The sequence below is a fragment of the Marmota flaviventris genome, chromosome 17 (genome assembly GCF_047511675.1).
Source record: "Marmota flaviventris isolate mMarFla1 chromosome 17, mMarFla1.hap1, whole genome shotgun sequence".
Lineage (NCBI taxonomy): Eukaryota > Metazoa > Chordata > Mammalia > Rodentia > Sciuridae > Marmota > Marmota flaviventris.
In genome coordinates this window covers 18,324,803-18,340,387 of record NC_092514.1, presented here as the reverse complement: position 1 = coordinate 18,340,387, position 15,585 = coordinate 18,324,803, and the positions used below count along the sequence as shown (strand labels likewise).

Below are 15,585 nucleotides of genomic sequence, written 5' to 3'. Positions count from 1 at the left end.
ACCATACTACCCAAAGACATGCACAGATCCAGTGTAATTCCTTTCAAAATCCCAAAGATGTTTTTTACAGAAATGGAAAAAACAATCCTAAAATTCATATGGAACCATAAAGGGCCCCTAACAACCCAACTGATGTTGAGAAAAACAAAGTTGGAAGTGTCACATTCCCTGACTTCAGTATATATTACAAGGAAACAGTACACATTCACTCTTCCAAAACTTTTTTTCCAGAAATGAGTTTATTTTTTTTGTTTATTTTTGGTTTGTTTTAATTGATCCTTTTCGGTTTTTGTTATTTTATATTTCCATAATTTATACTATGTTTATTATTGTGCTTCTAGTCTATGAGTTTAGTCTTTCTTTTTTGTGTTTTTGTTTTACTCGGGGACTTGAGTTATATCCTCTGCTCACAAACTTCCAGTAATATTTTCTATGCATCAACCTGTTCACTTCCCTGTAAAGTATCATTTTATCTGTATTCCTCAAGCTTAAGTATATTCAAGTCTAAATGTATTCCCTAATTTTAATTTTCTTAAGACTTCTTGATTCCTGAATTATTCATAAGTGCATTTTTAAGGTTGTGAATACATTGAAGACTGCTTATCTTTTGGCTCTTTTCAATTTTTGCTCATTTGCACTTTATAGACTTCATTTTGTTGTTATTTCACATTAATTATCTTTGAAAAAGATGAAATATAAGAATAAATGACTCATAATTACCTGCTTTAACAAAATTCCACAGACTAAGTAAATTACAAACTCTAGAGGTTTATTTGGCTGACAGTTCTGGAGGTTGGGGAGTCAAACTGTGAGTCAACCACAAACAGTGGGTTTTTGTAATGTGTCCTATCACATGTGGTGGAAAGAGGAGATCAGGTCAAATTCATCCTTTCTTGTGGAACCCATTTTAGAGATAAAGGCATTAATCCATTCTTGGTGCCCTCATGACCTAATCACTTCTTAAAGATCCCACTTCTTCATACTGTTCAAATGTCAATGAAATTTCACCCTGAGTTTCAGAGGGGACATTCAAACCATACGGGTAGGTAGTAGTTAGCAATGAGAAGTGAAATGTGAACCAATAACATGGCAAGGTCACAGGGTTTCTTTGAATTGCCTTTAATGAGCCATCAAATAACTGTAGAATAACAGGTATACTAACCCTGAGAACAAACATGTGGAAACAAAGATTTCTAATTAAGAAATATATCAAGAAAGAAAGATCAATGGCGATAACTCCTGACAGGGTCTGCTGAGGTCACTGTGAAGTTCAGAATAATGGCCCTAGAATTTCTAAATGTATTTTAAAAGGGATATTTCATTAATAGCCCAGGTGCACAGTAAGATGAAGTCTGCCAGGTCACTTGCATTAACATAGGATTGATTTGTAATGAAGCCCCTCTGGAATAAGATGGTCATCATGAATGTTCTGGGGAGGACCAACTAGGGTCAAAACTCCCCTGACAGACATGAAGGAGAAGTTAAACATCTGAATGATAATGACAGCAGAAGGTGTCACTGAAGTCTCCTGGTAAACATCAAATATTAATAAATCAGGAAGTGACATCATTTTCTTTGTCATTCTTTGCTCAGAGATGATCCTTTCTTTTTCTCTTGAGAGTGGTCTTTACTTGATCCTTACTTTACTTATACTCATCATGAAATTCTCTTGCTAGACATTTTGTGCCTGACCTTAAACTTTCTTCTATCAGGACACAAGAACTGAGGTTTGGAGTTTCAGCTCCCCACCCTCCTGTGACAATAGGACAATTATATACTTCAACACTCTTACTTTATTTAAATAGACTCAAATTTCCATCCATCACGCTCCTTTTTGCCTAAAGTACTTTCTTTAATGGTCTTTGCAGTATAACATGGTTTGTTAGCATTTGAGTGTCAAAAAGAAAAAAAAAATGAATCCCTATTTCATCTTTATTTTTGAAGGTTGGTTGATTTTGTTGTATTTTTCAGTAAAGATGGTGTTCCATCAACTTCTTGTTGTCATACTTCCTGATGAGAAGTCTACTGTTAAGTTTATCTTTATTTTTCTGTGTATAATTCTGCTCCACTCCAGCTCTCTTTAAGGTTTGCTTTTTTCCTTTTCATTTTCAACAGTTTCAGTAATGGATCATTTCAGTGGATGGAGAAAAGGCATTGGACTAAATACAGCACCTTTGCATGTTCAAAACACTAGAAAAACTAGGGATAACGGGAACATATCTCAACATCGTAAAGGCTATCTATGCTAAGCCTCAGGCCAACATCATTCTAAATGGAGAAAAATTAAAGGCATTCCCTCTAAAAACTGGAACAAGGTAGGGATGCCCTCTTTCACCACTTCTATTCAACATCGCTCTTGAAATACTGGCCAGAGCAATTAGACAGATGAAAGAAATCAAAGGGATATGTATAGGAAAAGAAGAACTTAAATTAGCACTATTTGCTGATGATATGATTCTATACCTAGAAGACCAAAAAGCTCCACCAGAGAACTTCTAGAACTAGCAAATGAATTCAGCAAAGTAGCAGAATATAAAACCAACACCCATAAATCAAAGGCATTTCTGTATATCAGTGACAAATCCTCTGAAAAGGAAATGAGGAAAACTATTTACAATAACCTCAAAAAAAATAAGATACTTGGGAATCAACAAAAGAGGTGAAAAATCTATACAATGAAAACTACAGAACTCTAAAGAAAGAAATCAAAGAAGACCTTAGAAGATGGAAAGATCTACCTTGCTCTTGGATCGGCAGAATTAATATTATCAAAATGACCATACTACCAAAAGCAGATTTAATGCAATTCTGATCAAAATCCCAATGACATTCCTCATAGAAATAGAAAAAGCAATCATGAATTCATCTGGATCATTTTCTGCTACGTCTTATAGTCCTGTGGCTTCTGACACTTATTCTCTCAATGTGTCCAATACCACAACACTTTTAGATAGGTCTATTTGTACCAGTTTGAGAAGGCAACGTTAGTATACTAGGTATGAATTGTTTTAAGAGAAGCTCCTAGAAAAGAGGGAAGGATGATAGTCATGGTCTGTTTTTTTTAATATATATTCTCAAAATAAAAATTTAAAAATTACTATTTATTGAATGTTTACAAATTTCCAGTGTAAGAATTTACAAGGACTGAGTTGCCTGAGAGATGATGAAAAGTTATGTCGACAAAGTTGTGGACCTGGCCCATTTGTCATAAAAAGAGAATAGATGATCATTCAAAATTTTAATAACTTATTGAAGAAGGAATGATGGGGTAATTTGTGAAAATGAACAGCAGTAGGTTTGGAGATTTTTGTTTTGTTTGGAGGGGTGTGCGTGTGTGTGTTTTGTTGATTTATCTTTCTCAAGAGTATGTGCTTGTCGTTGAATTATAAGGATGTTTCAAGGTGTATGATATATGATCTTTCTCATCATCCACTTGGCAATCCACATATTGTGTAAGTCCCTATGATGATTAATTTTGGCTGGATTGGATTATGTTATATGAAATCATTCATTATGAATGTGTCTGTGAGGATGTTTCCAGAAAAAAATAATGGCATGGGGAAGAGCCACTTGGATGGTCAGGCACCATCCAGTTGTCTAGGAACCCTGATGAAACAGAAAGGAAAAAGGAAGGAGAATCAATCTCTCCCCCGCAACCCCTACCTCTCTCTGTTCCTTCTTTTGCCATCTTGAACATCAGACCCTAAATTCTTTGACATTTTGACTCTAGAACTTGCACCAGTGACCCTCCTGGGGCTCCCAGGCCTTCAACCTTGGACTAAGGGCTGCAATCTCAGGCCACTTACTCCTGAGGCTCCCGACTTCTTGGACTGAACCACTCTATCCGATTACAGCCCGCCATTGTAGAATTTTTCAGTCTCAGAGATTGTGTGAGCTAATCTAGTAAATCCCCTGGTATATATTTTATCAATCCTATTTTTATGTAGAACACTGATAGAGTCCCCTGGCTTAGCACTGCCCCCAAGGCCCCAAATAGAGCAGAAATGCTGAGACTGGATTAAGGCTGCACACCTATGATTACTTGCCTTCCTGCCCATTATCTTAGCTTGCAAACTGACCTCCGGAAGTCCATACCAGATCCTCACCTTTGGTGTGATGTTTGTATATACATAATTGCTGACCTTTCCATCCACCCTGTTGTTGGATTGAAAGTTTTGCCTTTTTTCCACAATGAGACTGAAAAGACGTAAATTGACTCCTTTGAGTCATATGGATGGTGAGCTGTGGAACTAATAGAGAAACTCTGGTCTTTGGATTTTGAAAAACCACAAACTTTCCACTATAATATGTTGCCCATCATTTAAGTAGCATTGATTTTTGTTCTTCCATGCTGTGATATCTGGTAGCTCAGATTCCCTGGTGAGTTCAGAGCCAGCGTTTTCTTCCTTGGGGAACACGCCTTCAAGTAGAAACTAAACGATCCACAGTAAAACATGGCTCTTGCTATGGAATCTTCACAGATGAAGGCCCTTCTCTGACCCATGAGTCTGACCCCTGCAGACCATGCGGCCTGTCCTCAGGCCAAGGCTGAGCTGAAAAGTGCTCTCTAGAATTCACTCCCACCCTCAGCCCTGTCCAAAGTCAGAAGCACATTGCCTGCCCAGAAATTAGAAGCAGCTGTGTTGTATATCCTCTGTGTGGACCAAATAGCTCAATCATGGAAGCTCATGGACAAAGGAGACCAAATGCATAGATTCAATACCTAGGAAGGCAAATTAGTGCCATGAGGAAAACTAGCCCTAAGTTTTAGAACAGTGGTTCTCCAAGTGTGGTCCCCAGACCAATAGCATCAACATACCTGGGAACTCAAGCAGTTAGATTCTTGGATTCTAACCCAGACCTGCTAATCAGACATTCTAGGGGTTGAAACCCAGCAAATCTGAGTTTGACTAAGGGCTCCATGTGAATCTGAAACTTGCTCAAGTTGGAGAACTATTGATTGGTTCTGAATATTTTGCAATAGCACTTGGTTATTCAAATGCTGTTTTCTATTATGGTGTACACGTCAACACCGCATTGCTTTAATTTAAAAATATAATAATTTTCATTCACCCAAAGGAAGGGGAATCCACTCACACTAATAGGAGGCCATCTTATCCCAGTGTTAATTTCTTGGGAGGTGAACAGTTTTATACGGACATAAAGTCGTCCCAGAATGGCAAATTACTGTTCCGACTTATTTCGAAAATTGTTGGAAGGGCCTGAGAATTTCTCACCAATTGCCTTCTGGAACACAGACCTAGATATAAGAATAAGCAGCAGAGGGAGTTGTGGTCCATTCTGAGAAGGATCCCACCCCTATAAGACCAACAGAATCAGCACCATGTCCCTGCTGTGGGTCCTGAACTTCCAGTGAGAGCCATCCTGTGGCACACCCACAGAAGTTCCTCTTTGAAAGAGACAAAAGACTAGCTGTGTGCCTGGCTCTTGTCACTGGTGGAGCTGACAGCTTTATGTCCTCTGTGGAGGGAGGAGCCGAAAGGAAGTGTCCTGAGAGTGCATCTATGTGACAGGGAGGAAAGATGGATATTTTTATAGAGGAAGAAATGCACTGAACAAGGGAAATTAGACAGAAAGACCATAAAGGTCTCAGGCTGGCAAAACCAATTAGTAGATGTTTACAAAAGATAACCCCTGAGGTCAGATTGAATTTGCTTTGATGCTGATACCCTGGGGTTTGAAAAATGGATTAGCATCCTCCACACTGTAATGCAATGGAAAAACACCCAAGCCTCTCTTCTGCTGGAGACTCCAGCCAGCTGTGTGCCCTTGGGCAGGTGACTTAAAGGGTCTCAGGCATCCCTTTCCTCATCTGCTAAAGGATAGTATTATATGAGATCACATTGAAGGTCCCTTCCAGATCTGACATGCCTGGAAATTCTCTTTGACTTCTGGATATTTGGGGAACATATCCAGGTCTTTGTAGTTCATAATTTGGCTCAGTTTTTTGGAATTTTAGATCCTATGGTTTTCCTTTACTTAATTTGAAGGGAAAGAGAATTTCTCCTCTTTTCGACTTCTGGTTTACCTCAGTTACTTTGAAACAGAAGTCACTTGAACAGAAATGAGAACAAAGTCCAGAAAATGACTCTAGTAGGGCCCTGGGAGTGGAGGGGAGCTCCCAGCTGTCAGATGAGGTCTGCCTTAATGTGAACTATGGGCTCAAGAGCTAAGAACTAGAAGTTATGATGTCAGATCCAAATAGGCCAAGTAAAATTATAGGATGGTTTTGTTTGGAAGTTTTGTGTGTGTGCTCATGGATGTTCTTATTGAAATTGCCATAGGAAAAAATGTTGGAATATTCAGGGAGGTTAAGTGGATTCTTCAGGGAACAGAGAAAAACAGGGAATTGACACTGCACATCCCTCTGTAAAAAGTTGAAGTCCAGGTAAAGAAGGGTAAGTAAACTGGCCCGAAGTCCACAGAAGTGGAGTTAGAACCTGACTCTAAAGTCTGAGTAAAGAGAAAGAGGGGGCTGGGGTATAACTCAGTGATAGAGCAATTGTCTAGCATGCCAGGTCCCTGAATTCAATCCCCAAAATTATATATATATATATATAATTTTGGGGATTGAATTCAATATATATATATATATATATATATATATATATATATATAGAGAGAGAGAGAGAGAGAGAGAGAGAGAGAGAGAGAGAGAGAGACTGACTATGGGACTATGGCTGTGACTATTTGTACTATTAAAATCAGCATCTCCCATTGATTTAGTAAGATGCAAGCAATGATGTGCTAGTGCTAGAGCCAGATTTCATACCCAGGCAGTCTGCCCCCAAATGTTGGGCTTTTGTGTGTGTGTGTGTGTGTGTGTGTGTGTGTATGTGTGGCACCATTGATTTAACTCCTCCTCTTATGTTCCAGTCAATGACATAGTGACACTAGTCATTTTAATTTATGCTATCAACAAACGTGGAGAAATAGTTATTCTCAATGCAGAATTTCAGATTTCCATAAGTGAATGTGTAGAAATATGTAAAGAGAAAAAACAGCCCTGCTCTGCAGTTTTTGCTAACTTCCCTAGTGAAAATATTCACACTACGGCCCATTTCAAGCTGACAGTATTGTAGCATTGAGTGTCCAGTTAGGAAAAGATGTGCACGGTTTATCCTCAGGGATGGGTAAATATTGATTCCATAACATCCCTGGTTCTTATGCCCATATTAAAGATGAAGACCCAGAGACCTAAAGAGAGTAACGTAAGTAAGATGCAAGCAAGGATGTGCTTCAGACAGATTTCATACCCAGACAGTCTGCCCCCCAAAGTTGGGCTTTTGTGTGTGTGTGTGTGTGTGTGTGTGTGTGTGGCAGTAGGGATTGAATCCAGGAGAGCTCTACCACTGAACAACAACTTCAGCCATTTTTTTTTTCTTTTCTTAAATTTTGAGACAGCATGTCTCACTAAATTGCCCAGGCTGGCCTTGAATTTGCAAGTTACTGGGATTACAGGCATGCACCACTGCACCTGGCACAAGTTGGACTCTTAATCAAGATACTTCCTCCACTCACTCACTATGAACCTCCATTCTAAGCCTATGATTTTATCAATTTGTTCTCAGAGTCTACAGACTCTGGATAGAAGACAGAACTTGCTGTCCCTAGGACCTCCCATCTTCTATTTCAATCCCTACCTCTGTTATCATCAGGGTGTCCAGTTGAGATCCAGGTCCAGAGCAAAGAACTGAGCAAGTAAACACACAAGTAAAAGACAAAGTACAGATTTATTGAAGATAAAGGTGGAAATAGCATTCCATAACGTAGAACACCTGGGCCAAGCCAGAAAAAGAAGCTTAAGGTCCCAGTGTCTGGAAATTAGTGTGAGCCATGAGGCCTTCTCTTTCCTGTATGGACCAGATTGAAGACTTTACCCATTTGCTTCTATGGATTACTTTATGATACCTGATTAGAATATTGTCCAATGTTCCCCCATTGGTTTCTTTAAAAAAAAACAAATTAGAATACTTACCCACTTTACCAACATTGGTCATTTTAGAATACGGAATCTAGGGTGGGAGTTGTCATGATAACAGGACTTTTCATAAACGGTGACGTGATGATTGCTCTCCCTGTCTTGTCCTCCAGTTACATCTTTCTTATATCCTGCCTCTGCCATCTTGGCATCCCTGAACTCCCACCTAACACCTTGACTGATCTTCTATATTTCTCTTTGTCTAGAATTCTCTTCTCTCACATGAAAAATGTTCTCATATCTGGGACCTCGAACCAAGTTGAGGAGATTCTATTTTCTTTAATATTATTTATCAGTGAGCCAAAGATCATTTGATTAATGCTCATACATGGGAAGGATAGGTTACAAAAAAAAAATAGAGATTGAAAACAGAAGTTTGTAACTATTTCCAAAAAAAAAAAAAAAAAAAGCTTCTATTTCTCACTCTTGCCTCTCAATTAATGGAAAACTTTTGCTGTGGATTTTCTGCCTTCTGTCCTATGAAATTATGTTTCCTGAAGCATTAGGGAGCTGCTTCTGATTTGGAGGGAATGTAGTGGTGCAGCCAGAGTTGTGGGAAAGAGAAAATCTTTTCTGCACCAGATGCTCCTGTTACAGTCCCAGCTCCAAAGAAAAGATCCAATTTTTCCATCTCTGTCTTTTTCAAATGGCAAGAAGGAAGAGTAATACCTGTCCTGCTAGTCTCTTGAGATTGTTCAGTGGATCTATCTGAAAGCGCTTAGAAAACTATCAAACATTATAGAAACAGAAAGTGGTTACATCCATCACAGAAGACCACCAACCGAAGGACTGAATAAATTTGCCAAAAGTCACAGAATCCTTTGGAAACAATCAAACTAAATTTTGGGGCATATAATTCTTCCCAGAACTCCAGAGAGGTCAGTTTCATGATATGTGGAAGATATCCTATATATTAAAATGTCTAGGCCAGTCTATATGCATATATTGAGGCATTATAAAGAAATTCATTGCTGGAAACCATAAAAGTCAAAAATTGCAGCTTATGTCAATCATATAAAATCATGCTGAAGCTTTTAAAGATGGATTATTTTTATTTAAATCTCAAAAATCATTAAGATATCGATGTATAAACATCCATTAATCATATAATACTCTTTAATTTTCTTTAAAAGGAAACAAACTTAACAGCAAAACATTTCAGTCAGGACTGGAATTATAAAAAGTTCAGTTATTACTTCTGGACATTTATTCTGAGATTTGTCCTTTTATTAAAAAGATGTATTTTATATTGTTTTTGTTAAAAAAGGAAAAACAATATTATAATGGAAAACTCATTGTGTAAGATTCAATATTTTTATAACTAACCTATTTTGCATAATTGTATTGTCTCATGACTACCTATTTAAATTCTTAATATTGAGTAAAATCATAAAATATGTATCACTGCATAGCTCATAATAAAACAATCCATCTCACACTATTCTGCTTTTTTTTAAGCTATTAATGATTTCTAAGTGTCAATCAAATTGGTAAAAGGTTATTTATAGGCTATTTAAAATCTCTTGATGGGGGGCTGGGGTTGTGGCTCAGTAGTAGAGCGCTTGCCTAGCTTGAATGAGGCACTGGGTTCAATTCTCGGCACCACATATAAATAAATAAAATAAAGGTCCATTAACAACTAAAGAATACTAAAACAAATCTCTTACCTGGAACATAAATGAAACAAATCAATAAAACATAACAAAATTATGTTGATGACTCATAAATCACTCAAAATTAATAAAAACAGCTAAAAGTGGGGAAAGAGAAGTAAATAAAACAGGATTTTATCATTAGGAAGGAAGACTTAGGATATAATAAATTATAATAATATACATTAATTATAATTAAGTTCTATTGGCAGATTTTAAAGAAGCCTGATGATAAAGTAACTAGAAATTTCCAAAATATGTCAAATGAATCATCAACTGATATTTTTAATTGAAGTTAAAATAGTTCTGGTTTATGCCACAATTTTTAAAAGCTTACTTGAAAAACAGAAGTGATTACTTTTAGATTTGAAGAAAATATTCTAGAGTGTAGATTGTCAAACTTTAGCAACAGGGGAGTCAAACAGAATTCTGAGCCCTACCTCAAAACTTTCTGATTCAGTAGGCCTGGGGCGGGGCCCCATATATGCATTTCTAACAAATTCCCAGGGAATGCTGATGCTGCTAGTCCAGAGACCACACTTTGAGAACTGCTACTCTGAAGTAACTAACTTGATCCCAGTGTTTACAGGCTCCCCCCAGAGCCCCATCCAGATGCAGGAACTGCATTCCAACTGCATCATCCTGTGGCTCCCACTGCTGTGGGTTTGTCTGCAAGGATCTCAGTACTTTGCAACTTAAGCCTTGCTAATGAAGAGGAGCTCTTCTATACACTACTGTGCAAAAGAAAAATATACATTTGCTAATTAGCTCTAATTGGACGGACTTGTTAGCAATAAAATCTGCCAGGAGGTCCAAAGAACATTTGACATTTCTCTCTCTCTCTCTCTCTCTCTCTCTCTCCCCTAATACAGGCAATTTGGGAATCAGAGGGAGGAGGAAAACTAGCTCAAAGAAAGTCATCAAAATTAGAATCAGAAAATAAGCTAAACTGCACAAATTGCTTAAATCATTTAATCTAAATAATTAGCAAAATATCTTAAGATAATTGTATGTCTTCCTTATAAATCACATATTACGTTTTACCGTGTGTAAAGCATATTTAACCATCAAAAGCTTGCCAGTGCTTACTATGTGCCAGACGTTGTCTGAAGTGCTTTAAAGATAAAAACTCATTTAATTCTCTCAATTGCCCTATGAAGGAGGCAATCTTACCCCGCCCCCCCCCCCCCCCATTTAAATAAGGAAGAAACTCTGTAGCACAGAGAAGTTAGGTAAATTGACAGTCACACAGGCAGTAAGGGGCTATCTGGGGATTTCAACCGAGGCAATGAGTCCATCCTTTGTGCTCTTTGTAACCAAGCTCTGAAGATCACATATTGGCTCAGGTTATTATACTTTTGTCGGTTAAAAACTTGGCTGTACTTTGTACCCAGCAGAGAAGATTCTAAAGAGGGATAATATCGGACGGATTTTTCCCAATCAATGAAAATCTTTAGGTACACTCCAATCAGGGGTATGTTTCATAAGTGCCCCCAAGTGATTCCAAGATACAGCCAAGATTGTGAACAATTTGCTTCCCTCCAGATTTGTTGTTCTTCATGAAAGTGTTTGAGATGACAGAATCACTAGACGCCATCCTATTCACTACACCGAGGGCAGCACTTGAGAAGAATGGGTGCTTGGTGCTTTTCCACAGGAGAATCGCTCCAAAAACATCAGAATCAAAAAAGAATTGGGTGAAATTATAGCCAGACATTGAGTTCATCCATGCATGGTTCCTCAGCATATTGTTGACAAAAGTTCTTTGCACTTTTGATTTCACTCTCCTTAAGCTTTATTTTTTATATTCAATTATTTATTTTACTTTGAGACCAAGTCTTACTAAGTTGATAAGTCTGGCCTCTCACTTGTGATCTTCCTGTCCCAGCCTCATGAGTCTCTGGGATTACAGGTGTGCACCACAACATCTGATTTATGCTTTATTTTGTATTCATTTCTGTTTTGTAAAAGGAAAAAAAAATAATTTATCACACACAATTTTATTTATTCATTCATTTGGAGTTTCTAGGTTCTGACTTATACCCTCTTGCTTAGACTCTGGGACCTTCTGTATTTACCTAGCCAGAGAAGGCTCAATCTGCAGGCAGCATATTTCAAGGGAAATTTATGACATCTGATGGTATGACCAGTCTGGCACAGATTTGAGGCACACATCTAGAAAGAACAGAGGATGAATGCTGTTCTAAGGAAATGGCTGGGCCTCAGGGTACACATAGTTTCTCTTTGAAAAGTCCCTCCCATTTCCGTTAAGAGTCCAATGGCGCCAGACCATGGTTAAAACAAAAGTAACCGCAAGGCTTTAATACCAATTAAATGAGATTAAAGAGGAAATTATTATTAAGAATTAAGTAGAAAAAAAATAGTAATGATAATAGTGTAGTATTGGCACAAATTAGCAGTCGGTAGCAATTGCTGGAAATGAGGACAGTATCTGCTGGGGTGATATCAGTGGCTGCTTGTCATCTCATGTAGACTTCCGCAGGAACAATTTGCCTTATTTATGATCAAAGGAAATGAGATACATGGGAACTAAGGACCTTTTCTCTAGCACATCACATTTGTGAGGTGTTGAGAGCCACAGCCCAAGGGGCCCCAGCAAACTTCCAGCTGCCAGCTGATGATTGGCTCACAACTGGCCCCAGCAAACTTCCAGCTGCCAACTGATTGGCTCCTCTGGGGTTATGCTCATTGGGCTGTTTCTCCGCCCTTTCAGACCACAGAGCTGCTCATTGGGGGACTTTTTTTGGCTCTGCCCATGCGATTCAGCCAATAGGCCTCAAGAGCAGGAGGAGTGGGGGGAAGTGAGAGGCTTGTGGGAAGCCGATGGTGGCAGTTGGGCTCTGAGGGAATTCCTGAAGAGCTCCTGTGGTGCAGCCTGTGTGTTCTAAAAATAAAGTTAGTTTGTGCTTGACAAGTGGCTCCTGAATTGTGCCCAGCCAGACTGCGGCAGTGAGGGGCAGAACCAAGACTTGAACCCAGCTCTGACACTAAGCCAGGATCAGGTACAGCTTGCAGAGCCCAGTGCAAAATGAAAAGGTGAGGGGTCTTGGCTCAAAAGTTACTTGAAATTTTGAAATAGCAACCACAGAGCATGAAACCAGAGGCCCTTTTTCAGCATGGAGCTCTGAGTTACTGTGCAGGCCACAGGTCCACAGAGCCTGCTCTGCTCAAAACCCCCAGCTGCTTAAAGTGCAGTTCAGAGTCTACAGCCTGAGCATCCCCTGAAAGCTAATTAGACATGCAGAATCTCTGAGAAGCCACCTTTGGAGACCCCGGTGAAGACTCACGTCCTGCTACTCGAGCATCCCCCAACACATCTCTGTTTGTCGGGAACGCAGCCTACCACACCAGCTCTGAAGATTTACGGCGTGAATTTGGTCCTTAGGGTCCTAGAGTTGATGGGTCTGTTCCACTCGATTTCTACACTTGACACCCAAGAGGATTTGCTTATGTTCAGTTTGAGGATGTTGGTGATGCTGAAGCTGCTTGACATAATTTGGTCAGAAAATGGATTTGTGGGTGTCAAATCGAAATACAGTTTGCACAGGGGGATTGAAAGATACCAAATCAAATGAAAGCCTAAAGGGGAGAATGTGGATGCTATGATGATGACAGACACAGACCTTCTAGAAGCTGAAGTTGGGAAAAGAGGAGATTAAGAAATTGGTCTTTGATTACAAATATAGATCTCATAGCCCTAGGAACAGAAGGCTTGACTGGAAGTCTACAGCCATAGCAAAAGCCATTCCGACAATAATAGACCAAACTGCAGCTGGAATACCCAGTACAGTTCTGCTTACTGCACTTCAAGAAAGATCTGAGAATGGGAAAAGGAGCAAAGAAAGACCAAAGGGTGGGTGAGCGGTCACCCATCAGTATGAATACTGTATGACTATTTTGACTCTAGTCTGAAAAGAATTATCCAAAACTACAGGGAACAATTGAAGTTCCTTTGAGTTTAAAAGTAAGCATTTTAGGACAAATAAAAGGAAATTCAACTTTGGACGTGTGGAAACTAATCCCTAAATGTGAACCAGCTTCTATTGATTCATGGATAACAGGTCCATAATATATTGTTGGAAACTAGATATCTGAATATCAAGGAAGACAGTCATATTCTCTTACAATGCCTCTATTGGTTGGTCTCAAATGGAATTGGTCTAATATAAACTCTTGTTTGGTTATCTCTTAAAAGTCAGTTTTATTTACACCTTTATGGGCATGTCTTGGCCTTGTTTATTCTGGTGCCAGCGCTGTCTGCTTGTTTGATTTGTTGACATCTGAGTTTATTTACTTGTAAACCACATGCAGTTTACATCTTCTTTAACCACTCTCTGTCTTTGCCAGGTAAAATTCCAATTATACTTGACATCCATCTGACAGGGGCCCATCTCTTCTCACCTTTCATAGTCAGTATGTTCAGCAAATATTTATTGAGTCCTTATCATGGGCAAAGCATTGTACTGGATAATTGGGAAGAAGAATAAGCAATAATTGCTTTATTCAGTAAATGTCTACTGAACACAATCTGAGAAGGAAGGAAGGAAGGAAGGAAGGAAGGAAGGAAGGAAAGAAAGAAAGAAAGAAAGAAAGAAAGAAAGAAAGAAAGAAAGAAAGAAAGAAAGAAAGAAAGGCAGAATCTAAGGCCCCACTCCAAACCTACTGATCAGCGTCTACTTCTTGCATCTGTACTTCTGAACTAAGGCAATCAGTCCAGTAGACCAGTAGACCAGGTATTTGTGTACAAATTGAATTGGGAGGAGTAGCACATTGAAATTTGAGCCCTCTCACCTTGGATTTGCCTCCATTTAATGGATTTTTTTTTCACTGCACTAATATTACACCCATCACCACTTCAGGATGCAAATATGTTCACGTCGTCTTTTCTTTCTGCACATAACCACTTGCTCCCATTAGCACCATGAGCAGGAAGTCTCCTGTCCCCACTAAGTAAGTCCTTCTTCCTCCCCACTGACCATTCTCTACTGGTGCATATTTGGTGGTTGCCCCCAGAGAGCTACAGAGGCAGACAGACCTACCCTTTGCTAAACACAGTTCCAAAGCCACATGGATGCTCTTGCTGCTGCAGATCAATAATAAACTCCCAAGTGGGGCTCATCTAAGTAGTTCTTTTTGTTTCTGCTTAGAGCCCAGAATATTATTCCCAAAGCAGGACCTTATGCTGGTGTTTTGGGGATTGCAGACCCCTGATCTACCCTTGCCTAACATGTACTGCTAGGGCCCCCTTGCAGATACCTCTTTTTCCATCAAACAGTGATCTATGGGGTCCTTGGTATGATTTCCCATCCGTGGAATTATTTTGGACCACCACAATCCATGAGCACAATTCTAATATCACTGAATCTCCAAAGTTCGTTATCTGGATCCATTTCCTCCCTGGAAAGTTCCTTCGAGGACAGGCAGAATAATGGCTTCCAAAAATGTCCATGTCCTAATCCCCAAAAGCTGTGAATATGTTACACAGTATGGCAGAAGGGATTTTGAAGATATAAATCAATTAAAGACCTCAAGATGGAGAGGTTATCCTGTATTGTAATCATAAGTGTCCTCATAGAGAGGAAAGTAGGCAGGCCCAGCAGAGAAGAAGTGAGGAAGAAAGTGGAGGTTGGGATAATATGGCCATGAACCAAGGAATATGGGCAACCTTTAGAAGCTGAGAAAGGCAAGCCAGAAGCATCAGATGTCCGATAATCCATTTTAGACTTCTGACCTCCAGAGTAAGAAAATCTGTGCTGCTTTGTTACTAAATCTGTTAAAGCCACAATAGAAAATATAGCTCCTATGCAAATAAATGCATCCGTACTTCTGAACTGAGGCAATCAGTCCAGTAGACCAGTGAGATCTGAGGAAGGGAAGTTGTCGGGAAGTTACCAGATCTTTTAATACACA

At 39.1% G+C, this 15,585-nt stretch overlaps 1 pseudogene; it reads left to right on the top strand.

The window, feature by feature from the left end:
- Positions 1-13,496, top strand: part of LOC114108405 (serine/arginine-rich splicing factor 10 pseudogene) — a 135,685-nt pseudogene extending 122,189 nt beyond the window's left edge.
- Positions 13,497-15,585: the final 2,089 nt, after the last annotated feature.